This window comes from Spermophilus citellus (genome assembly GCF_964194105.1).
Source record: "Spermophilus citellus genome assembly, chromosome: 15".
Classification (NCBI taxonomy): Eukaryota; Metazoa; Chordata; class Mammalia; order Rodentia; family Sciuridae; genus Spermophilus; species Spermophilus citellus.
Window position 1 is genome coordinate 11,220,849 of NC_138195.1, and position 26,638 is coordinate 11,247,486.

The following is a 26,638-nucleotide window of genomic DNA, read 5'->3' on the forward strand; positions in this document are numbered from 1 at the left end:
GAGAAATGCGCAAATCACTTTCATGGAAAGGGGTTGCCAAGCTTCCAAATAACTACGATTTTCCTGAAATCTCAGCACACATTTTTTCACCCAATCTTCAAGACACTTTCAGGTTGATCAGTACCCCATTCCCACTAGGCTCACCAATTTCGTTCTTCTAGGTTAAACCGTTCGTTGGCAGTAACTGTTTTAATTTTTAGGTTTCACTCTGTTTTCTCCTATATGGATACTTGGTGTTGGAACTCTAAATCAAACACGGTTTGTGCTAGCAATTTGAAACTTGACACAATCAAGTAGTTCCAAGTTATATCTCTATGGTTTGTTTCCTATTGATGTAGCCCTAAGCAGAGACTGGCGCAAATCACTTACATGGAAAGGGGTTGCCAAGCTTCCAAAAAACTACGAGTTTCGTGAAATCTGAACACACATTTTTTCACCCAAACTTCATGACACTTTCAGGTAATGATCAGTATCCCAGTCCCACTTGGCTCACGAAATTTCGTTCTTCTAGGTTAAACCGTTCGTTGGCAGTAACAGTTTTAATTTTTAGGTTTCACTCTGTTTTCTCCTATATGGATACATGGATTTGGTACTCTAAATCAAACACGGTTTGTGCTAGCTCTTTAAAACTTGGCACAATAAAGTAGTTCCAAGTTCTATCTCTAGGGTTTGTTTCCTATTGATGTAGCCCTAAGCAGAGACTGGCACAAATAACTTTCATGAAAAGGGGTTGCCCAGCTTCCAAAAAACTACGAGTTTCCTGAAATCTCAGCACACATTTTTTCACCCAATCTTCATGACACTTTCAGGTAATGATCAGTACCCCAATCCCACTTGGCTCACGAAATTTCGTTCTTCTAGGTTAAACCGTTCGTTGGCAGTAACAGTTTTAATTTTTAGGTTTCACTCTCTATTCTCCTTTATGGATACATGTTGTTGTAACTCTAAATCAAACACGGTTTGTGCTAGCTCTTTGAAACTTGACACAATACATTAGTTCCAAGTTCTATCTCTATGGTTTGTTTCCTATTGATGTAGCCCTAAGCAGAGACTGGCGCAAATCACTTTCATGGAAAGGGGTTGCCAAGATTCCACAAAACTACGAGTTTCCTGAAATCTCAGCACACATTTTTTCACCCTATCTTGATGATACTTTCAGGTAATTATCAGTACCCCAATCCCATTTGGCTCACCGAATTTCGTTCTTCTAGGTTTAAAAGTTCGTTGGCAGTAACAGTTTTAATTTTTAGGTTTCACTCTGTTTTCTCCTATATCGATACATGTATATGGAACTCTAAATCAACCATGGTTTGTGCTAGCTCTTTGAAACTTGACACAATCAAGTAGTTCCAAGTTCTATCTCTATGGTTTGTTTCCCATTGATGTAGCACTATGCAGAGACTGGCACAAATCACTTTCAAGGAAAGGGGTTCCCAAGCTTCCAAAAAACTACGAGTTTCCTGAAATCTCAGCACACATTTTTTCACCCAATCTTGAAGACACTTTCAGGTAATGATCAGTACCCCAATCCCACTTGGCTCACCAATTTCTTTCTTCTAGGTTAAACCGTTCGTTGACAGTAACAGTTTTAATTTTTAGGTTTCAATCTGTTTTCTCCTATATGGATACATGGAGTTGGAACTCTAAATCAAACACGGTTTGTGCTAGCTCTTTGAAACTTGGCACAATAAAGTAGTTCCAAGTTCTATCTCTATGGTTGGTTTCCTATTGATGTAGCCCTAAGAGGGGACAGGCGCAAATCACTTTCATGGAAAGGGGTTGCCAAGCTTTTAAAAAACTACGAGTTTCTTGAAATCTGAGCACACATTTTTTCAACCAATCTTCATGACACTTTCAGGTAAAGATCACGACCCCAATGCCACTGGGCTCACTAAATTTCGTTCTTCTACGTTAAACCGTTTGTTGTCAGTAACAGTTTTAATTTTTAGGTTTCACTCTGTTTTCTCCTATATGGATACATTGAGTTGGAACTCTAAATCAAACACGGTTTGTGCTAGCTCTTTGAAACTTGGCACAATAAAGTAGTTCCAAGTTCTATCTCTATGGTTTTTTTTCCTATTGATGTAGCACTAAGCAGAGACTGGCACAAATCACTTTCAAGAAAAGGGGTTCCCAAGCTTCCAATAAACTACGAGTTTCCTGAAATCTCAGCAATATTATTTCACCCAATCTTCATGACACTTTCAGGTAATGATCAGTACCCCAATCCCACTTGGCTCACCAATTTCATTCTTCTAGGTTAAACCGTTCGTTGACAGTAACAGTTTTAATTTTTAGGTTTCACTCTGTTTTCTCCTATATGGATACATGTAGTTGGAACTCTAAATCAATCACTGTTCATGCTAGCTCTTTGAAACTTGACACAATTAAGTAGTTGCATGTTCTATCTCTATGGATTGTTTCCTATTGATATAGCCCTAAGCAGAGACTGGCGCAAATCACTTTCATGGAAAGGGGTTGCTATGCTTCCAAAAAACTACGAGTTTCGTGAAATCTGAGCACACATTTTTTCACCCAATCTTCATGTCACTTTCAGGTAATGATCAGTACCCCAATCCCATTTGGCTCACCAAATTTCATTCTTCTAGGTTAAACCGTTCCTTGGCAGTAACAGTTTTAATTTTTAGGTTTCACTCTGTTTTCTCCTATATGGATACATGTAGTTGGAACTCTAAATCAATCACTGTTCATGCTAGCTCTTTGAAACTTGACACAATTAAGTAGTTGCATGTTCTATCCCTATGGTTTGTTTCCTATTGATGTAGCCCTAAGCAGAGACTGGCGCAAATCACTTTCATGGAAAGGGGTTGCCAAGCTACTAAAATACTACGAGATTCCTGAAATCTCAGCACACATTTTTTCACCCTATCTTGATGACACTTTCAGGTAATGATCAGTACCCCAATCCCATTTGGCTCACCAAATTTCATTCTTCTAGGTTAAACCGTTCCTTGGCAGTAACAGTTTTAATTTTTGGGTTTCACTCTGTTTTCTCCTATATCGATACATATAGTTGGAACGCTAAATCAAACACGGTTTGTCCTAGCTCTTTGAAACTTGACACAATACATTAGTTCCAAGGTCTATCTCTATGGTTTGTTTCCTATTGATGTAGCCCTAAGCAGAGACTGGCGCAAATCACTTTCATGGAAAGGGGTTGCGAAGCTTCCAAAAAACTACGAGTTTCATGAAATCTGACCACACATTTTTTCACCCAATTTTGATGACACTTTCAGGTAATGATCAGTACCCCAATCCCACTTGGCTCAACAAATTTCGTTCTTCATTGGTTAAACCGTTCGTTGGCAGTAACTGTTTTAATTTTTAGGTTTCACTCTGTTTGCTCCTATATGGATACATGGAGTTGGAACTCTAAATCAAACACTGTTTGTGCTAGCTCTTTAAAACTTGGCAAAATAAAGTAGTTCCAAGTTCTATCTCTATGATTTGTTTCCTATTGATGTAGCCCTAAGCAGAGACTGGCGCAAATCACTTTAATGGAAAGGGTGTGCCAAGCTTCCAAAAAACTACGAGTTTCGTGAAATCTGAGCACACATTTTTTCACCAATCTTCATGACACTTTCAGGTAATGATCATTACCCCAATCCCACTTGGCTCACCAAATTTCGTTCTTCTAGGTTAAACCGTTCGTTGGCAGTAACATTTTTAAATTTTAGGTTTCACTCTATTTTCTCCTATATGGATACATGTATTTGGAACTCTAAATCAAACACAGTTTGTGTTAGCTCTTTGAAACTTGACACAATAAAGTAGTTCCAAGTTCTAAATCTGGGGTTTGTTTCCTATTGATGTAGCCCTAAGCCGAGACTGCCACAAATCACTTTCATGAAAAGGGGTTGCCAAGCTTCCAAAAAACTACGAGTTTCCTGAAATCTCAGCACACATTTTTCCACCCAACTTGACGACACTTTCAAGTAATGATCAGTACACCAATCCCACTTGACTCACCAAATTTCGTTCTTGTAGGTTAAACCGTTCGTTGGCAGTAACAGTTTTAATTTTTAGGTTTCACTCTGTTTTCTCCTATATGGATACATTTAGTTGGAACTCTAAATCAAACACGGTTTGTGCTAGCTCTTTGAAACTTGTCACAATCAAGTAGTTCCAAGTTCTATCTCTATGGTTTGTTTCCTATTGATGTAGCCCTAAGCAGAGACTGGCGCAAATCACTTTCATGGAAAGGGGTTGCCAAGCTTCCAAAAACTATGAGTTTCCTGAAATCTCAGCACACATTTTTTCACCCAATCTTGATGACACTTTCAGGTAATGATCAGTACCCCAATCCCACTTGGCACACCAAATTTCGTTCTTCTAGGTTAAACCGTTCGTTGGCAGTAACAGTTTTAATTTTAGGTTTCACTCTGTTTTCTTATATGGATACATGCGTTTGGAACTCTAAATCAAAGACGGTTTGTGCTAGCTCTTTGCAACTTGACACAATAAAATAGATCCAAGTTCTATCTCTATGGTTTGTGTCCTATTGATGTATCCCTAAGCAGAGACTGGCGCAAATCAATTTCATGGAAAGGGGTTTCCAAACTTCCAAAAAACTGTGAGTTTCCTGAAATCTCAGCACATATTTTTTCACCCAATCTTGATGACACGTTCAGGTAATGATCAGTACCCTAATCCCACTTGGATCACCAAATTTCATTCTTCTAGGTTAAACCGTTCGTTGGCAGTAACAGTTTAAATTTTTAGGTTTCACTCTGTTTTCTACTATGTGGATACATATAGTTGGAACTCTAAATCAAACACGGTTTGTGCTAGCTCTTTGGAACCTGACACAATAAATTAGTTCCAAGTTCTATCTCTATGGTTTGTTTCCTATTAATGTAGCCCTAAGCAGAGACTGGCGCGAATCACTTTCATGGAAAGGGGTTGCCAAACTTCCAAAAAACTACGAGTTTCCTGAAATCTCAGCACACATTATTTCACCCAATCTTTATGACACTTTCAGGTAATGATCAGTACCCCAATCCCACATGGCTAACCGAATTTCGTTCTTCTAGGTAAAAACGTTCGTTGGAAGTAACAGTTTTAATTTTTAGGTTTTACTCTGTTTTCTCCTATATGGATACATGTAGTTGGAACTCTAAATCAAACACGGTTTGTGGTAGCTCTTTGAAACTTGACACAATAAAGTAGCTCGAAGTTCAATCTCTATGGTTTGTTTCCTATTGATGGAGCCCTAAGCAGAGACTGGTGCAAATCACTTTCATGGAAAGGGGTTGCCAAGCTTCCAAAAATCTACGAGTTTCCTGAAATCTCAGCACACATTTTTTCACCCAATCTTGATGACACTTTCAGGTAATGATAAGTACCCCAATCCCACTTGGCTCACCAAATTACGTTCTTCTAGGTTAAAACGTTCGATGGAAGTAACAGTTTTAATTTTTAGGTTTCACTTTGTTTTCTCCTACATGGATACATGTAGTTGGAACTCTAATTCAAACACGGTTTGTGCTAGCTCTTTGAAACTTGACACAATGAAGTAGTTCCAAGTTCTATCCCTATTGTTTGTTTCCTATTGATGTAGCCCTAAGCAGAGACTGGCGCAAATCACTCTCATGGAAAGGGGTTGCCAAGCTTTCAAAAACTACGAGTTTCATGAAATCTCAGCAAAAATTTTTTCACCCAATCTTGATGACACTTTCAAGTAATGATCAGTACCCAAATCCCACTTGGCTCACCAAATTTCATTCTTCTTGGTTAAACCGTTCATTGGCAGTAACAGTTTTAATTTTTAGGTTTCACTCTGTTTTCTCCTATATGGATACATGTGTTGGAACTCTAAATCAAACAAGGTTTGTGCTAGCTCTTTGAAACTTGACAAAATAAAGTGTTTCCAAGTTCTATCTCTATGGTTTGTTTAATATTAATGTAGCCCTAAGCAGAGACTGGCACAAATCACTTTCATGGAAAGGGGTTGCCTGGCTTCCAAAAAACTACAAGTTTCCTGAAATCTCAGCACACATTTTTTTACCCAATCTTGATGAACTTTCAGGTAATGATCAGTACCCCAATCCCACTTGGCTCACCAAATTTCGTTCTTCTACATTGAACCGTTCGTTGTCAGTAACAGTTTTAATTTTTAGGTTTCACTCTGTTTTCTTCTATATGGATACATGTGTTAGAACTCTAAATCAAACACCGTTTGTGCTAGCTCTTTGAAACTTGACAGAATCAAGTAGTTCCGAGTTGTATCTCTATGGTTTGTTTCCTATTGATGTAGCCCTAAGCAGAGACTGGCGGAAATCACTTTCATGGAAAGGGGTTGCAAAGCTTTCAAAAAACTATGAGTTTCCTGAAATCTCAGCACACATTTTTTCACACAATCTTGATGACACTTTCACGTAATGATCAGTACCCCAATCCCACTTGGCTCACCAAATTTCATTCTTCTAGGTTAAAATTTCATTTGCAGTAACAGTTTTAATTTTTAGGTTTCACTCTGTTTTCTCCTATATGGATACATGTAATTGGAACTCTAAATCAAACACGGTTTGTGCTAGCTCTTTGAACATTGACACAATAAAGTAGTTCCAAGTTCTATCTCTATCGTTTGTTTCCTATTGTTGTAGCCCTAAGCAGAGACTGGCGCAAATCACTTTCATGGAAAAGGGTTGCCAAGCTTCCAAAAAACTATGAGTTTCCGGAAATCTCAGTACACATTTTTTCACCCAATCTTGATGACACGTTCAGGTAATGATCAGTACCCCAATCCCACTTGGATCACCAAATTTCGTTCTTCTAGGTTCAACCGTTCGTTGGCAGTAACAGTTTAAATTTTTAGGTTTCACTCTGTTTTCTCCTATATGGATTCATGTAGTTGGAACTCTAAATCAAAGACGGTTTGTGATAGCTCTTTGAAACTTGACACAATCAAGTAGTTCCAAGTTCTATTACTATGGTTTGTTTCCTATTGATGTAGCCCTAAGCAGAGACTGGCGCAAATCACTTTTATGGAAAGGGGTTGCCAAGCTTCCAAAAAACTACGAGTGTCCTGAAATCTCAGCACACATTTTTAAACCCAATCTTGATGACACTTTCAGGTAATGATCAGTACCCCAATCCCACTTAGCTCACCAAATTTCCTTCTTCTAGGTTAAACCGTTCGTTGGCAGAAACAGTTTTAATTTTTAGGTTTCACTATGTTTTCTCCTATATGGATACATGTAGTTGGAACTCTAAATCAAACACGGTTTGTGCTAGCTCTTTGGAACCTGACACAATTAATTAGTTCCAAGTTCTATCTCTATGGTTTGTTTCCTATTAATGTAGCCCTAAGCAGAGACAGGCGCAAACCACTTTCATGGAAAGGGGTTGCCAAGCTTCCAAAAAACTACGAGTTTCCGGAAATCTCAGCACACATTTTTTCACCCAATCTTAATGACACGTTCAGGTAATGATCAGTACCCCAATCCCACTTGGATCACCAAATTTCGTTCTTCTAGGTTCAAACGTTCGTTGGCAGTAACAGTTTAAATTTTTAGGTTTCACTCTGTTTTCTCCTATATGGATTCATGTAGTTGGAACTCTAAATTAAACACGGTTTGTGATAGCTCTTTGAAACTTGACACAATCAAGTAGTTCCAAGTACTATCTCTATGGTTTGTTTCCTATTAATGTAGCCCTAAGCAGAGACTGGCGCGAATCACTTTCATGGAAAGGGGTTGCCAAACTTCCAAAAAACTATGAGTTTCCTGAAATCTCAGCACACATTATTTCACCCAATCTTTAAGACACTTTCAGGTAATGATCAGTACACCAATCCCACATGGCTAACCAAATTTCGTTCTTCTAGGTTAACACGTTCGTTGGAAGTAACAGTTTTAATTTTTAGGTTTCACTCTGTTTTCTCCTATATGGATACTTGGTGTTCGAACTCTAAATCAAACACGGTTTGTGCTAGCTCTTTGAAATTGACACAATAAAGTAGCTCCAAGTTCTATCTCTATGGTTTGTTTCCTATTGATGTAGCCCTAAGCAGAGACTGGCGCGAATCACTTTCATGGAAATGGGTTGCCAAGCTTCCTAAAAACTACGAGTTTCCCTAAATCTCAGCACACATTTTTAAACCCAATCTTGATGACACTTTCAGGTAATGATCAGTACCCCAATCCCACTTGGCTCACCAAATTTCATTCTTCTCGGTTAAACCGTTCGTTGGCAGAAACAGTTTTAATTTTTAGGTTTCACTCTGTTTTCTCCTATATGGATACATGTATTTGGAACTCTAAATCAAACACGGTTTGTGCTAGCTCTTTGGAACCTGACACAATAAATTAGTTCCAAGTTCTATCTCTATGGTTTGTTTCCTATTAATGTAGCCCTAAGCAGAGACAGGCGCAAATCACTTTCATGGAAAGGGGTTGCCATGCTTCCAAAATACTACGAGTTTTCTGAAATCTCAGCACACATTTTTTCACCCAATCTTCATGACACATTAAGGTAATGATCAGTACCCCAATCCCACTTGGCTCACCAAATTTCGTTCTTCTAGGTTAAACCGTTCCTTGGCAGTAAGAGTTTTAAATTTTAGGTTTCACTCTGTTTTCTCCTATATGGATTCATGTAGTTGGAACTCTAAATCAAACACGGTTTGTGATAGCTCTTTGAAACTTGACACAATCAAGTAGTTCCAAGTTCTATCTCTATGGTTTGTTTCCTATTGATGTAGCCCTAAGCAGAGACTGGCGCAAATTACTTTTATGGAAGGGGTTGCCAAGCTTCCAAAAAACTACGAGTGTCCTGAAATCTCAGCACTCATTTTTTCACCCCATCTTGATGACACTTTAAGGTAATTATCAGAACCCCAATCCCACGTGGCTCACCAAATTTCATTCTTCTAGGTTAAACCGTTTGTTCGCAGTAACAGTTTTAAATTTTTGGTTTCACTATGTTTTCTCCTATATGGATACATGTAGTTGGAACTCTAAATCAAACACGGTTTGTGCTAGCTCTTTGAAACTTGACACAAGAAAGTAGTTCCAAGTTCCATATCTATGGATTGTTTCCTATTTATGTAGCCCTAAGCAGAGACTGGCGCAAATCACTTTCATGGAATGGGGTTGCCAAGATTTCCAAAAACTACGAGTTTCCTGAAATCTCAGCACACATTTTTTCACCCAATCTTGATGACACTTTCAGGTAATGATCATTACCCCAAATCCACTTGGCCCACCAAATTTCGTTGTTCTAGATTAAACCGTTCGTTGGCAGTAACAGTTTTAATTTTTAGGTTGCACTCTGTTTTCTCCTATGTGATTACATGTAGTTGGAACTCTAAATCAAACATGGTTTGTGCTAGCTGTTTGAAACTTGACACAATCAAGTAGTTCCAAGTTCTATCTCTATGGTTTGTTTCCTATTGATGTAGCCCTAAGCAGAGACTGGCACAAATCACTTTGAAGGAAAGGGGTTGCCAAGCTTCCAAAAAACTACGAGTTTCCTGAAATCTCAGCACACATTTTTTTACCCAATCTTGATGACACTTTCAGGTAATGATCAGTACCCCAATCCCACATGGCTCACCAAATTTCGTTCTTCTAGGTTAAAACGTTCGTTGGAAATAACAGTTTAAATTTTTAGGTTTCACTCTGTTTTCTCTTATATGGATACATGTAGTTGGAACTCGAAGTCAAACACGGTTTGTGCTAGCTCTTTGAAACTTGACACAATAATGCTGTTCGAAGTTCTATCTCTATGTTTTGTTTCCTATTGATGTAGCCCTAAGCAGAGACTGGCGCGAATCACTTTCATGGAAAGGGGTTGCCAAACTTCCAAAAAACTACGAGTTTCCTGAAATCTCAGCACACATTATTTCACCCAATCTTTATGACACTTTCAGGTAATGATCAGTACCCCAATCCCACAAGGCTCACCTAATTTCGTTCTTCTAGGTTAAAACGTTCGTTGGAAGTAACAATTTTAATTTTTAGGTTTCACTCTGTTTTCTCCTATATGGATACATGTATTTGGAACTCTAAATCAAACACGGTTTGTGCTAGCTCTTTGAAACTTGACAGAAGAAAGTAGTTCCAAATTCTCTCTCTATGGTTTGTTTCCTATTGATGTAGCCCTAAGCAGAGACTGGTGCAAATCACTTTCATGGAAAGGGGTTGCCAAGCTTCCAAAAAACTACGAGTTTCCGGAAATCTCAGCACACATTTTTTCACCCAATCTTGATGACACGTTCAGGTAATGATCAGTACCCCAATCCCACTTGGATCACCAAATTTTGTTCTTCTAGGTTCAACCGTTCGTTGGCAGTAACAGTTTAAATTTTTAGGTTTCACTCTGTTTTCTCCTATATGGATTCATGTAGTTGGAACTCTAAATCAAACACGGTTTGTGATAGCTCTTTGGAACTTGACACAATAAAGTAGTTCCAAGTTCTATCTCTATGGATTGTTTCCTATTAATGTAGCCCTAAGCAGAGACAGGCGCAAATCACTTTCATGGAAAGGGGTTGCCATGCTTCCAAAAAACTACGAGTTTTCTGAAATCTCAGCACACATTTTTTCACCCAATCTTGATGACACATTCAGGTAATGATCAGTACCACAATCCCACTTGGCTCACCAAATTTCGTTCTTCTAGGTTAAACCGTTCGTTGGCAGTAACAGTTTTAAATTTTAGGTTTCACTCTGTTTTCTCCTATATGGATTCATGTAGTTGGAACTCTAAATCAAACACTGTTTGTGCTAGCTCTTTGAAACTTGACACAATCAAGTAGTTCCAAGTTCTATCTTTATGGTTTGTTTCCTATTGATGTAGCCCTAAGCAGAGACTGGCGCAAATTACTTTTATGGAAGGGGTTGCCAAGCTTCCAAAAAACTACGAGTGTCCTGAAATCTCAGCACTCATTTTTTCACCCCATCTTGATGACAGTTTCAGGTAAATATCAGAACCCCAATCCCACGTGGCTCACCAAATTGCATTCTTCTAGGTTAAACCGTTTGTTCGCAGTAACAGTTTTAATTTTTAGGTTTCACTATGTTTTCTCCTATATGGATACATGTAGTTGGAACTCTAAATCAAACACGGTTTGTGCTAGCTCTTTGAAACTTGACCCAAGAAAGTAGTTCCAAGTTCCATCTCTATGGTTTGTTTCCTATTTATGTAGCCCTAAGCAGAGACTGTTACAAATCACTTTCATGGAAAGGGCTTGCCAAGCTTCCAATAAACTACGAGTTTCCTGAAATCACAGCACACATTATTTCACCCAATCTTGATGACATGATCAGGTAATGATCAGTACCCCAATCCCACTTGGCTCACCAAATTTCGTTCTTCTAGGTACAACCGTTCGTTGGCAGTAACAGTTTTAATTTTTAGGTTTCACTCTGTTTTCTCCTATATGGATACATGTAGTTGGAACTCTAAATCAAACACGGTTTGTGCTAGCTCTTTGAAACTTGAAACAATAAAGTAGTTCCAAGTTCTATGTCTATTGTTTGTTTCCTATTGATGTAGCCCTAAGCAGAGACTGGCGCAAATCACTTTCATGGGAAGGGGATGCCAAACTTCTAAAAAACTACGAGTTTCCTGAAATCTCAGCACAAATTTTTTTCACCCAATCTTTATGACACTTTCAGGTAATGATAAGTACCCCAATCCCACTTGTCTCACCAAATTTTGTTCTTCTAGGTTAAACCGTTCGTTGGCAGTAACAGTTTGAATTTTTAGGTTTCACTCTGTTTTCTCCTATATGGATACATGTAGTTGGAACTCTAAATCAAACACGGTTTGTGCTAGCTCTTTGAAACTTGACACAATAAAGTGTTTCCAAGTTCTATCTCTATGGTTTTTTTAATATTAATGTAGCCTTAAGCAGAGACTGGCGCAAATCACTTTCATGGAAAGGAGTTGCCTGGCTTCCAAAAAACTACAAGTTTCCAGAAATCTCAGCACACATTTTTTTACCCAATTTGATGAACTTTCAGGTAATGATCAGTACCCCAATCCCACTTGGCTCACCAAATTTCGTTCTTCTATATTGAACCGTTCGTTGTCAGTAACAGTTTAAATTTTTAGGTTTCACTCTGTTTTCTTCTATATGGATACATGTTTTAGAACTCTAAATCAAACACGGTTTGTGCCAGCTCTTTGAAACTTGACAGAATCAAGTAGTTCCGAGTTGTATCTCTATGGTTTGTTTTTTATTGATGTAGCCCTAAGCAGAGACTGGCGAAAATCACTTTCATGGAAAGGGGTTGCCAAGCTTCCAAAAAACTATGAGTTTCCTGAAATCTCAGCACACATTTTTTCACCCAATCTTGATGACACTGTCAGGTAATGATCAGTACCCCAATCCCACTTGGCTCACCAAATTTCGTTCTTCTAGGTTAAACCGTTCGTTGGCAGTAACAGTTTTAATTTTTAGGTTTAACTCTGTTTTCTTATATGGATACATGTGTTTGGAACTCTAAATCAAAGACGGTTTGTGCTTGCTCTTTGCAACTTGACACAATAAAGTAGTTCCAAGTTCTATCTCTATGGTTTGTGTCCTATTGATGTAGCCCTAAGCAGAGACTGGCGCAAATCACTTTCATGGAAAGGGGTTGCCATGCTTCCAAAAAACTACGAGTTTCTTGAAATCTGAGCACATATTTTTTCACCCAATCTTGATGACACTTTCAGGTAATGATCAGTACCCCAATCCCACGTGGCTCACCAAATTTCGTTCTTCTAGTTTAAACAGTGTGTTGGCAGTAACAGTTTTAATTTTTAGGTTTCACTCTGTTTTCTCCTATATGGATACATGTAATTGGAACTCTAAATCAAACACGGTTTGTGCTAGCTCTTTGAACCTTGACACAATAAAGTAGTTCCAAGTTCTATCTCTATCGTTTGTTTCCTATTGATGTAGCCCTAAGCAGAGACTGGCGCAAATCACTTTCATGGAAAGGGGTTGCCAAGCTTCCAAAAAACTACGAGTTTCCGGAAATCTCAGCACACATTTTTTCACCCAATCTTGATGACACTTTCAGGTAATGATCAGTACCCTAATCCCACTTGGATCACCAAATTTCATTCTTCTAGGTTAAACCGTTCGTTGGCAGTAACAGTTTAAATTTTTAGGTTTCACTCTGTTTTCTACTATGTGGATACATATATTTGGAACTCTAAATCAAACACGGTTTGTGCTAGCTCTTTGAAACTTGACACAATAAAGTAGTTCGAAGTTCTATCTCTATGGTTTGTTTCCTATTAATGTAGCCCTAAGCAGAGACTGGCGCAAATCACTTTCATGGAAATGGGTTGCCAAGCTTCCTAAAAACTACGAGTTTCCTGAAATCTCAGCACACATTTTTAAACCCAATCTTGATGACACTTTCAGGTAATGATCAGTACCCCAATCCCACTTGGCTCACCAAATTTCATTCTTCTAGGTTAAACCGTTCGTTGGGAGAAACAGTTTTAATTTTTAGGTTTCACTATGTTTTCTCCTATATGGATACATGTAGTTGGAACTCTAAATCAAACATGGTTTGTGCTAGCTCTTTGGAACCTGACACAATAAATTAGTTCCAAGTTCTATCTCTATGGTTTGTTTCCTATTAATGTAGCCCTAAGCAGAGACTGTCACAAATCACTTTCATGGAAAGGGGTTGCCAAACTTCCAAAAAACTACGAGTTTCCTGAAATCTCAGCACACATTATTTCACCCAATCTTTATGACACTTTCAGGTAATGATCAGTACCCCAATCCCACATGGCTAACCGAATTTCATTCTTCTAGGTTAAAACATTCGTTGGAAGTAACAGTTTTAATTTTTAGGTTTTACTCTGTTTTCTCCTATATGGATACATGTAGTTGGAACTCTAAATCAAACACGGTTTGTGCTAGCTCTTTGAAACTTGACACAATAAAGTAGCTCGAAGTTCAATCTCTATGGTTTGTTTCCTATTGATGGAGCCCTAAGCAGAGACTGGTGCAAATCACTTTCATGGAAAGTGGTTGCCAAGCTTCCAAAATCTACGAGTTTCCTGAAATCTCAGCACACATTTTTTCACCCAATCTTTATGACACTTTCAGGTAATGATAAGTACCCCAATCCCACTTGGCTCACCAAATTACGTTCTTCTAGGTTAAAACGTTCGATGGAAGTAACAGTGTTAATTTTTAGGTTTCACTTTGTTTTCTCCTACATGGATACATGTAGTTGGAACTCTAATTCAAACACGGTTTGTGCTAGCTCTTTGAAACTTGACACAATAAAGTAGTTCCAAGTTCTATCCCTATGGTTTGTTTCCTATTGATGTAGCCCTAAGCAGAGACTGGCGCAAATCACTCTCATAGAAAGGGGTTGCCAAGCTTCCAAAAACTACGAGTTTCATGAAATCTCAGCAAAAATTTTTTCACCCAATCTTGATGACACTTTCAGGTAATGATCAGTACCCTAATCCCACTTGGCTCACCAAATATCGTTCTTCTAGGTTAAACCGTTCGTGGGCAGTAACAGTTTTAATTTTTAGCTTTCACTCTGTTTTCTCCTATACGGATACATGTAGTTGGAACTCTAAATCAAACATGGTTTGTGCTAGCTCTTTGAAACTTGACACAATAAAGTAGTTCCAAGTTCTATCTCTATGGTTTTTTTCCTATTGATGTAGCCCTAAGTAGAGACCGGCACATATCAATTTCATGGAAAGGGGTTGCCAAGCTTCCAAAAAACTACGAGTTTCCTGAAATCTCAGCACACATTTTTTCACCCAATCTTGATGACACTTTCAGGTAATGATCAGTACCCAAATCCCACTTGGCTCACCAAATTTCATTCTTCTTGGTTAAACCGTTCGTTGGAAGTAACAGTTTTAATTTTTAGGTTTCACTCTGTTTTCTCCTATATAAATACATGTGTTGGAACTCTAAATCAAACAAGGTTTGTGCTAGCTCTTTGAAACTTGACAAAATAAAGTGTTTCCAAGTTCTATCTCTATGGTTTGTTTAATATTAATGTATCCCTAAGCAGAGACTGGCACAAATCACTTTCATTGAAAGGGGTTGCCTGGCTTCCAAAAAACTACAATTTTCCTGAAATCTCAGCACACATTTTTTTACCCAATCTTGATGAACTTTCAGGTAATGATCAGTACCCCAATCCCACTTGGCTCACCAAATTTCGTTCTTCTACATTGAACCGTTCGTTGTCAGTAACAGTTTTAATTTTTAGGTTTCACTGTGTTTTCTTCTATAGGGATACATGTGTTAGAACTCTAAATCAAACACCATTTGTGCTAGCTCTTTGAAACTTGACAGAATCAAGTAGTTCCGAATTGTATTTCTATGGTTTGTTTCCTATTGATGTAGCCCTAAGCAGAGACTGGCGGAAATCACTTTCATGGAAAGGGGTTGCAAAGCTTTCAAAAAACTATGAGTTTCCTGAAATCTCAGCACACATTTTTTCACCCAATCTTGATGACACTTTCAGGTAATGATCAGTACCCCAATCCCACTTGGCTCACCAAATTTCATTCTTCTAGGTTAAAATTTCATTTGCAGTAACAGTTTTAATTTTTAGGTTTCACTCTGTTTTCTCCTATATGGATACATGTAATTGGAACTCTAAATCAAACACGGTTTGTGCTAGCTCTTTGAACCTTGACACAATAAAGTAGTTCCAAGTTCTATCTCTATCGTTTGTTTCCTATTGATGTAGCCCTAAGCGGAGACTGGCGCAAATCACTTTCATGGAAAAGGGTTGCAAAGCTTCCAAAAAACTATGAGTTTCCGGAAATCTCAGTACACATTTTTTCACCCAATCTTGATGACACGTTCAGGTAATGATCAGTACCCCAATCCCACTTGGATCACCAAATTTCGTTCTTCTAGGTTCAACCGTTCGTTGGCAGTAACAGTTTAAATTTTTAGGTTTCACTCTGTTTTCTCCTATATGGATTCATGTAGTTTGAACTCTAAATCAAACACGGTTTGTGATAGCTCTTTGAAACTTGACACAATCAAGTAGTTCCAAGTTCTATCACTATGGTTTGTTTCCTATTGATGTAGCCCTAAGCAGAGACTGGCGCAAATCACTTTTATGGAAAGGGGTTGCCAAGCTTCCAAAAAACTACGAGTTTCCTGAAATCTCAGCACACATTTATTCACCCCATCTTGATGACACTTTCAGGTAATGATCAGTACCCCAATCCCACGTGGCTCACCAAATTTCGTTCTTCTAGGTTAAACCGTTCGTTGGCAGTAACAGTTTTAATTTTTAGGTTTCACTCTGTTTTCTCCTATATGGATACATGTAGTTGGAACTCTAAATCAAACACGGTTTGTGCTAGCTCTTTGAAACTTGACACAAGAAAGTAGTTCGAAGTTGTATCTCTATGGTTTGTTTCCTATTAATGTAGCCCTAAGCAGAGACTGGCGCAAATCACTTTCATGGAAAGGAATTGCCAAGCTTCCAAAAAATTACGAGTTTCCTGAAATCTCAGCACACATTTTTTCACCCAATCTTGACGACACTTTCAGGTAATGATCAGTACCCCAATCCCACTTGGCTCACCAAATTTCATTCTTCTAGGTTAAACCGTTCGTTGGCAGTAACAGTTTTAATTTTTAGGTTTCACTATGTTTTCTCCTATATGGATACATGTAGTTGGAACTCTAAATCAAACAAGGTTTTTGCTAGCTCTTTGGAACCTGACACAATAAATTAGTTCCAAGTTCTATCTCTATGGTTTTTTTCCTATTAATGTAGCCCTAAGCAGAGACAGGCGCAAATCACTTTCATGGAAAGGGGTTGCCAAGCTTCCAAAAAACTACGAGTTTCCGGAAATCTCAGCACACATTTTTTCACCCAATCTTAATGACACGTTCAGGTAATGATCAGTACCCCAATCCCACTTGGATCACCAAATTTCGTTCTTGTAGGTTAAACCGTTCGTTGGCAGTAACAGTTTAAATTTTTAGGTTTCACTCTGTTTTCTCCTATATGGATTCATGTAGTTGGAACTCTAAATTAAACACGGTTTGTGATAGCTCTTTGAAACTTGACACAATCAAGTAGTTCCAAGTACTGTCTCTATGGTTTGTTTCCTATTAATGTAGCCCTAAGCAGAGACTGGCGCGAATCACTTTCATGGAAAGGGGTTGCCAAACTTCCAAAAAACTATGAGTTTCCTGAAATCTCAGCACACATTATTTCACCCAATCTTTATGACACTTTCAGGTAATGATCAGTACCCCAATCCCACATGGCTAACCAAATTTCGTTCTTCTAGGTTAACACGTTCGTTGGAAGTAACAGTTTTGATTTTTAGGTTTCACTCTGTTTTCTCCTATATGGATACATGTAGTTGGAACTCTAAATCAAACACGGTTTGTGCTAGCTCTTTGAAACTTGACACAATAAAGTAGCTCCAAGTTCTATCTCTATGGTTTGTTTCCTATTGATGTAGCCCAAAGCAGAGACTGGCGCGAATCACTTTCATGGAAATGGGTTGCCAAGCTTCCTAAAAACTACGAGTTTCCTGAAATCTCAGCACACATTTTTAAACCCAATCTTGATGACACTTTCAGGTAATGATCAGTACCCCAATCCCACTTGGCCCGCCAAATTTCGTTGTTCTAGATTAAACCGTTCGTTGGCAGTAACAGTTTTAATTTTTAGGTTTCACTCTGTTTTCTCCTATGTGATTACATGTAGTTGGAACTCTAAATCAAACATGGTTTGTGCTAGCTGTTTGAAACTTGACACAATCAAGTAGTTCCAAGTTCTATCTCTATGGTTTGTTTCCTATTGATGTAGCCCTAAGCAGAGACTGGCGCAAATCACTTTCAAGGAAAGGGGTTGCCAAGCTTCCAAAAAACTACGAGTTTCCTGAAATCTCAGCACACATTTTTTCACCCAATCTTGATGACTCTTTCAGGTAATGATCAGTACCCCAATCCCACATGGCTCACCAAATTTCGTTCTTCTAGGTTAAAACGTTCTTTGGAAATAACAGTTTAAATTTTTAGGTTTCACTCTGTTTTCTCTTATATGGATACATGTAGTTGGAACTCGAAGTCAAACACGGTTTGTGCTAGCTCTTTGAAACTTGACACAATAATGCTGTTCGAAGTTCTATCTCTATGGTTTGTTTCCTATTGATGTAGCACTAAGCAGAGACTGGTGCAAATCACTTTCATTGAAAGGGGTTGCCAAGCTTCCAAAAAACTACGAGTTTCCTGAAATCTCAGCACACATTTTTTCACCCAAACTACATGACACTTTCAGGTAATGATCAGTACCCCAATCCCACTTGGCTCACCAAATTTCGTTCTTCTAGGTTAAACCGTTTGTTGGCAGTAACAGTTTTAATTTTTAGGTTTCACTCTGTTTTCTCCTATATGGATACATGTAGTTGGAACTCTAAATCAAACACGGTTTGTGCTAGCTCTTTGAAACTTGACACAAGAAAGTAGTTCCAAGTTCCATCTCTATGTTTTTTTTCCTATTTATGTAGCCCTAAGCAGAGACTGGCCCAAATCACTTTCATGGAATTGGGTTGCCAAAATTTCCAAAAACTACGAGTTTCCAGAAATCTCAGCACACATTTTTTCACCCAATCTTGATGACACATTCAGGTAATAATCAGTACCCCAGTCCCACTTGGCTCACCAAATTTCGTTGATCTAGATTAAAATGTTCGTTGGCAGTTACAGTTTTAATTTTTAGGTTTCACTCTGTTTTCTCCTATGTTGATACATGTAGTTGGAACTCTAAATCAAACACGGTTTGTGCTAGCTCTTTGAAACTTGACACAATAAAGTAGCTCCAAGTTCTATCTCTATGGTTTGTTTCCTATTGATGTAGCCCTAAGCAGAGACTGTCGCAAATCACTTTCATGGAAAGGGGTTGCCAAACTTCCAAAAAACTATGAGTTTCCTGAAATCTCAGCACACATTTTTTCACCCAATCTTTATGACACTTTCAGGTAATGATAAGTACCCCAATCCCACTTGGTTCACCAAATTTCATTCTTCTAGGTTAAAACGTTCGTTGGAAGTAACAGTTTTAATTTTTAGGTTTCACTCTGTTTTCTCCTATATGGATACATGTCGTTGGAACTCTAAATCAAACACGGTTTGTGCTAGCTCTTTGAAACTTGACACAATAATGTAGCTCCAAGTTCTGTCTCTATGGTTTGTTTCCTATTGATGTAGCCCTAAGCAGAGACTGGCTCAAATCACTTTCATGGAAAGGGGTTGCCATGCTTTCAAAAAACTACGAGTTTCCTGAAATCTGAGCACACATTTTTTCACCCAATCTTGATGACACTTTCAGGTAATGATCAGTACCCCAATCCCACTTGGCTCACCAAATTTCGTTCTTCTAGGTTAAACCGTTCGTTGGCAGTAACAGTTTTAAATTTTAGGTTTCACTCTGTTTTCTCTTATATGGATTCATGTAGTTGGAAATCTAAATCAAACACGGTTTGTGCTAGCTCTTTGTACCTTGACACATAAAGTTGTTCCAAGTTGTATCTCTATGGTTTGTTTCCTATTGATGTAGCCCTAAGCAGAGACTGGCGCAAATCACTTTCATGGAAAGGGGTTGTAAGCTTCCAAAAAACTATGAGTTTCCTGAAATCTCAGCACACATTTTTTCACCCAATCTTGATGACACTTTCAGGTAATGATCCGTACCCCAATCCCACTTGGCTCACCAAATTTCGTTCTTGTAGGTTAAACCGTTTGTTGGCAGTAACAGTTTTGATTTTTAGGTTTCACTCTGTTTTCTCCTATATGGATACATGTAGTTGGAACTCTAAATCAAACACGGTTTGCGCTAGCTCTTTGAAACTTGACACAATCAAGTAGTTCCAAGTTCTATCTCTATGGTTTGTTTCCTATTGATGTAGCCCTAAGCAGAGTCTGGCGCAATCCCTTTCATGGAAAGGGGTTGCCATGCTTCCAAAAAACTACGAGTTTCCTGAAATCTCAGCACACATTTTTTCACCCAATCTTGATGACACTTTCAGGTAATGATCAGTACCCCAATCCCACTTGGCTCACCAAATTTCGTTCTTCTATGTTAAACCGTTCGTTGGCAGTAACAGTTTTAATTTTTAGGTTTCACTTTGTTTTCTCCTATATGGATACATGTATTTGGAACTCTAAATCAAATAAGGTTTGTGCTAGCTCTTTGTAACTTGACACAATCAAGTAGTTCCAAGTTCTATCTCTATTGTTTTTTTCCTATTGATGTAGCACTAAGCAGAGACTGGCGCAAATCATTTTCAAGGAAAGGGGTTGACAAGCTTCCAAAAAACTACGAGTTTCCTGATCTCAGCACACATTTTTTCACCCAATCTTGTTGAAACTTTCAGGTAATGATCAGTACCCGAATCCCACTTGGCTCACCAAATTTTGTTCTTGTAGGTTAAACCGTTTGTTGGCAGTAACATTTTTAATTTTTAGGTTTCACTCTGTTTTCTCCTATATGGATACATGTAGTTGGAACTCTAAATCAAACACGGTTTGCGCTAGCTCTTTGAAACTTGACAAAATCTAGTAGTTCCAAGTTCTATCTCTATGGTTTGTTTCCTATTGATGTAGCCCTAAGCAAAGTCTGGCGCAATCACTTTCATGGAAAGGGGTTGCCGGGCTTCAAAAAAATACATGTTTCCTGAAATCTCTGCACACATTTTTTCACCCAATCTTGATGAACTTTCAGGTAATGGTCAGTACCCCAATACCACTTGGCTCACCAAATTTCGTTCTTCTAGATTGAACCGTTCGTTGTCATTAACAGTTTTAATTTTTAGGTTTCACTCTGTTTTCTTCGATATGGATATATGTGTTGGAACTCTAAATCAAACACGGTTTGTGCTAGCTCTTTGAAACTTGACACAACAAAGTAGTTCCAAGTTCTATCTCTATGGTTTCTTTCCTATTGATGTAGCCCTAAGCAGAGACTGGCGCAAATCACTTTCATGGAAAGGGGTTGCCAAGCTTCCACAAAACTACGAGTTTCCTGAAATCTCAGCACACATTTTTTCACCCAATCTTGATGACACTTTCAGGTAATGACCAGTACTCCAATCCCACTTGGCTCACCAAATTTCGTTCTTCTAGGTTAAACCGTTCATTGGCAGTAACAGTTTTAATATTTAGGTTTCACTCTGTTTTCTCCTGTATGGATACATGTAGTTGGAACTCTAAATCAAACACGGTTTGTGCTAGCTCTTTGAATCTTGACACAATAAAGTAGTTCAAAGTTCTAACTCTATGGTTTGTTTCCTATTGATGTAGCCCTAAGCAGAGACTGGCGCAAATCACTTTCATGCAAATGGGTTGCCAAGCTTCCAAAAAACTGCGAGTTTCCTGAAATCTCAGGACACATTTTTTCACCCAATCTTGATGACACTTTGACGTAATGAACAGTACACCAATCCCACTTTTCTCACCAAATTTTGTTCTTCTAGGTTGAACCGTTTGTTGGCAGTAACAGTTTTAATTTTTAGGTTTCACTCTGTTTTCTCCTATATGGATACATGTAGTTGGAACTCTAAATCAAACACGGTTTGTGACAGCTCATTGAAACTTGACACAATACAGAAGTTCGAAGTTGTATCTCTATGGTTTGTTTCCTATTGATGTAGCCCTAAGCAGAGACTGGCGCAAATCACTTTCATGGAAAGGGGTTGCCAAGCTTCCAAAAAAATACGAGTTTCATGAAATCTCAGCACATATTTTTTCACCCAATCTTGATGACACTTTCAGGTCATGATCAGTACCCCAATCCCACTTGGCTCACCAAATTTCGTTCTTCTACGTTAAACCGTTCATTGGCAGTAACAGTTTTAATTTTTAGGTTTCAATCTGTTTCCTCCTATATGGATACATGCAGTTGGAACTCTAAATCAAACACGGTTTGTGCTAGCTCTTCGAAACTTGACCCAATAAAGTAGTTCCATGTTCTATCTCTATGGTTTGTTTCCTATTGATGTACCCTAAGCAGAGACTGGCTCAAATCACTTTCATGGAAAGGGGTTGCCAATCTTCCAAAAAACTACGAGTTTCCTGAAATCTCAGCACAGATTTTTTCAGCCAATCTTGATGACACTTTCAGGAAATGATCAGTACCCCAATCACACTAGCTCACCAAATTTTGTTCTTCTAGGTTAAACCGTTCGTTGGCAGTAACAGTTTTAATTTTTAGGTTTCACTCTGTTTTCTTATATGGATACATGTAGTTGGAACTCTAAATCAAACACGGTTTGTGCTAGCTCTTTGAATCTTGACACAATAAAGTAGTTCCAAGTTCTATCTCTATGGTTTGTTTCCTATTGATGTAGCCCTAAGCAGAGACTGGAGCAAATCACTTTCATGGAAAGGGGTTGCCAAGCTTTCAAAAAACTACAAGTTTCCTGAAATCTCAGCACACATTTTTTCACCCAATCTTGATGACACTTTCACGTAATGATCAGTACGCCAATCCCACTTTTCTCACCAAATTTCATTCTTCTAGGTTAAACCATTCATTGGCAGTAACAGTTTGAATTTTTAGGTTTCACTCTGTTTTCTCCTATATGGATACAAGTAGTTGGAACTCTAAAACAACCACGGTTTGTGCTACCTCTTTGAAACTTGACACAACCAAGTAATTTCAAGTTCTATCTCTATGGTTTGTTTCCTATTGATGTAGCCCTAAGCAGAGACTGGCGCAAATCACTTTCATGGAAAGGGGTTGCCAAGCTTCCAAAAAACTACGAGTTTCCTGAAATCTCAGCACACATTTTTTCACCCAATCTTGATGACACTTTCAGAAAATGATCAGTACCCCAATCCCACTTGGCTCACCATATTTCGTTCTTCTAGGTTAAACCGTTCGTTGGCAGTAACAGTTTTAATTTTTAGGTTTCACTCTGTTTTCTCCTTTATGGATACATGTAGTTGGAACTCTAAATCAAACACGGTTTGTGCTAGCTCTTTGTAACTTGACACAATAAAATAGTTCCAAGTTCTATCTCTATGGTTTGTTTCCTATTGATGTAGCCCTAAGCAGAGACTGGCGCAAATCACTTTCATGGAAAGGGGTTGCCAAGCTTCCAAAAAACTACGAGTTTCCTGAAATCTCAGCACACATTTTTTCACCCAATCTTGATGACACTTTCAGGTCATGATCAGTACCCCAATCCCACTTGGCTCACCAAATTTCGTTCTTCTAGGTTAAACCGTTCATTGGCAGTAACAGTTTTAATTTTTAGATTTCACTCTGTTTTCTCCTATATGGATACAAGTAGTTGGAACTCTAAATCAAACACAGTTTGTGCTAGCTTTTTGTAACTTGACACAATAAAATACTTCCAAGTTCTATCTCTATGGTTTGTTTCATATTGATGTAGCCCTAAGCAGAGACTGGCGCAAATCACTTTCATGGAAAGGGGTTGCCAAGCTTCCAAAAAACTACGAGTTTCCTGAAATCTCAGCACACATTTTTTCACCCATCTTGATGACACTTTCAGGTCATGATCAGTACCCCAAACCCACTTGGCTCAGCAAATTTCGTTCTTCTCCGTTAAACCGTTCGTTGGCAGTAACAGTTTTAATTTTTAGGTTTCACTCTGTTTTCTCCTATATGGATACATGTAGTTGGAACTCTAAATCAAACACGGTTTGTGCTACCTCTTTGTAACTTGACACAATAAAGTAGTTCCAAGTTCTATCTCTATGGTTTGTTTCCTTTTTTGTAGCCCTAAGCAGAGTCTGGCGCAAATCACTTTCATGGAAAGGGGTTGCCAAGCTTCCAAAAAACTACGAGTTTCCTGAAATCTCAGCACACATTTTTTCACCCAATCTTGATGACACTTTCAGGTAATGACCAGTACTCCAATCCCACTTGGCTCACCAAATTTCGTTCTTCTAGGTTAAACCGTTCATTGGCAGTAACAGTTTTAATATTTAGGTTTCACTCTGTTTTCTCCTATATGGATACATGTAGTTGGAACTCTAAATCAAACACCGTTTGTGCTAGCTCTTTGAAACTTGACACAATCAAGTATTTCCAAGTTCTATCTCTATGTTTTTTTTCCTATTGATGTAGCCCTAAGCAGAGACTGGCGCAAATCACTTTCATGGAAAAGGGGTTGCCATGCCTCCAAAAAACTACCAGTTTCCTCAAATCCCAGCACACATTTTTTCACCCAATCTTGATGACACTTTCAGGTAATGATCAGTACCCCAATCCCACTTGGCTCACCAAATTTCGTTCTTCCAGGTTAAATCGTTCGTTGGCAGTAACAGTTTTAATTTTTAGGTTTCACTCTGTTTTCTCCTATATGGATACATGCAGTTGGAACTCTAAATCAAACACGGTTTGTGCTAGCTTTTTGTAACTTGACACAATAAGATAGTTCCAAGTTCTATCTCTATTGTTTGTTTCATATTGATGTAGCCCTAAGCAGAGACTGGCGCAAATCACTTTCATTGAAAGGGGTTGCCAAGCTTCCAAAAAACTACGAGTTTCCTGAAATCTCAGCACACATTTTTTCACCCAATCTTGATGACACTTTCAGGTCATGATCAGTACCCCAATCCAACTTGGCTCACCAAATTTTGTTCTTCTAGGTTAAACCGTTCGTTGGCAGTAACAGTTTTAATTTTTAGGTTTCACTCTGTTTCCTCCTATATGGATACATGTAGTTGGAACTCTAAATCAAACACGGTTTGTGACAGCTCATTGAAACTTGACACAATACAGAAGTTCGAAGTTGTATCTCTATGGTTTGTTTCCTATTGATGTAGCCCTAAGCAGAGACTGGCGCAAATCACTTTCATGGAAAAAGGTTGCAAGCTTCCAAAAAACTACGAGTTTCATGAAATCTCAGCACATATTTTTTCACCCAATCTTGATGACACTTTCAGGTCATGATCAGTACCCCAATCCCACTTGGCTCCCCAAATTTCGTTCTTCTACGTTAAACCGTTCGTTGGCAGTAACAGTTTTAATTTTTAGGTTTCAATCTGTTTCCTCCTATATGGATACATGCAGTTGGAACTCTAAATCAAACACGGTTTGTGCTAGCTCTTTGAAACTTGACACAATAAAGTAGTTCCAAGTTCTATCTCTATGGTTTGTTTCCTATTGATGTACCCTAAGCAGAGACTGGCTCAAATCACTTTCATGGAAAGGGGTTGCCAATCTTCCAAAAAACTACGAGTTTCCTGAAATCTCAGCACCGATTTTTTCAGCCAATCTTGATGACACTTTCAGGAAATGATCAGTACCCCAATCACACTAGCTCACCAAATTTTGTTCTTCTAGGTTAAACCGTTCGTTGGCAGTAACAGTTTTAATTTTTAGGTTTCACTCTGTTTTCTTATATGGATACATGTAGTTGGAACTCTAAATCAAACACGGTTTGTGCTAGCTCTTTGAATCTTGACACAATAACGTAGTTCCAAGTTCTATCTCTATGGTTTGTTTCCTATTGATGTAGCCCTAAGCAGAGACTGGAGCAAATCACTTTCATGGAAAGGGGTTGCCAAGCTTTCAAAAAACTACAAGTTTCCTGAAATCTCAGCACACATTTTTTCACCCAATCTTGATGACACTTTCACGTAATGATCAGTACGCCAATCCCACTTTTCTCACCAAATTTCATTCTTCTAGGTTAAACCATTCATTGGCAGTAACAGTTTGAATTTTTAGGTTTCACTCTGTTTTCTCCTATATGGATACAAGTAGTTGGAACTCTAAAACAACCACGGTTTGTGCTACCTCTTTGAAACTTGACACAACCAAGTAATTCCAAGTTCTATCTCTATGGTTTGTTTCCTATTGATGTAGCCCTAAGCAGAGACTGGCGCAAATCACTTTCATGGAAAGGGGTTGCCAAGCTTCCAAAAAACTACGAGTTTCCTGAAATCTCAGCACACATTTTTTCACCCAATCTTGATGACACTTTCAGAAAAAGATCAGTACCCCAATCCCACTTGGCTCACCAAATTTCGTTCTTCTACGTTAAACCGTTCGTTGGCAGTATCAGTTTTAATATTTAGGTTTCACTCTGTTTTCTTCTTTATGGATACATGTAGTTGGAACTCTAAATCAAACACGGTTTGTGCTAGCTCTTTGTAACTTGACACAATAAAATAGTTCCAAGTTCTATCTCTATGGTTTGTTTCCTATTGATGTAGCCCTAAGCAGAGACTGGCGCAAATCACTTTCATGGAAAGGGGTTGCCAAGCTTCCAAAAAACTACGAGTTTCCTGAAATCTCAGCACCGATTTTTTCAGCCAATCTTGATGACACTTTCAGGAAATGATCAGTACCCCAATCCCACTTGGTTCACCAAATTTCGTTCTTCTAGGTTAAACCGTTCGTTGGCAGTAACAGTTTGAATTTTTAGGTTTCACTCTGTTTTCTCCTATATGGATACATGTAGTTGGAACTCTAAATCAACCACGGTTTGTGCTACCTCTTTGAAACTTGACACAACCAAGTAATTCCAAGTTCTATCTCTATGGTTTTTTTCCTATTGATGTAGCCCTAAGCAGAGACTGGCGCAAATCACTTTCATGGAAAGGGGTTGCCAAGCTTCCAAAAAAACTACGAGTTTCCTGAAATCTCAGCACACATTT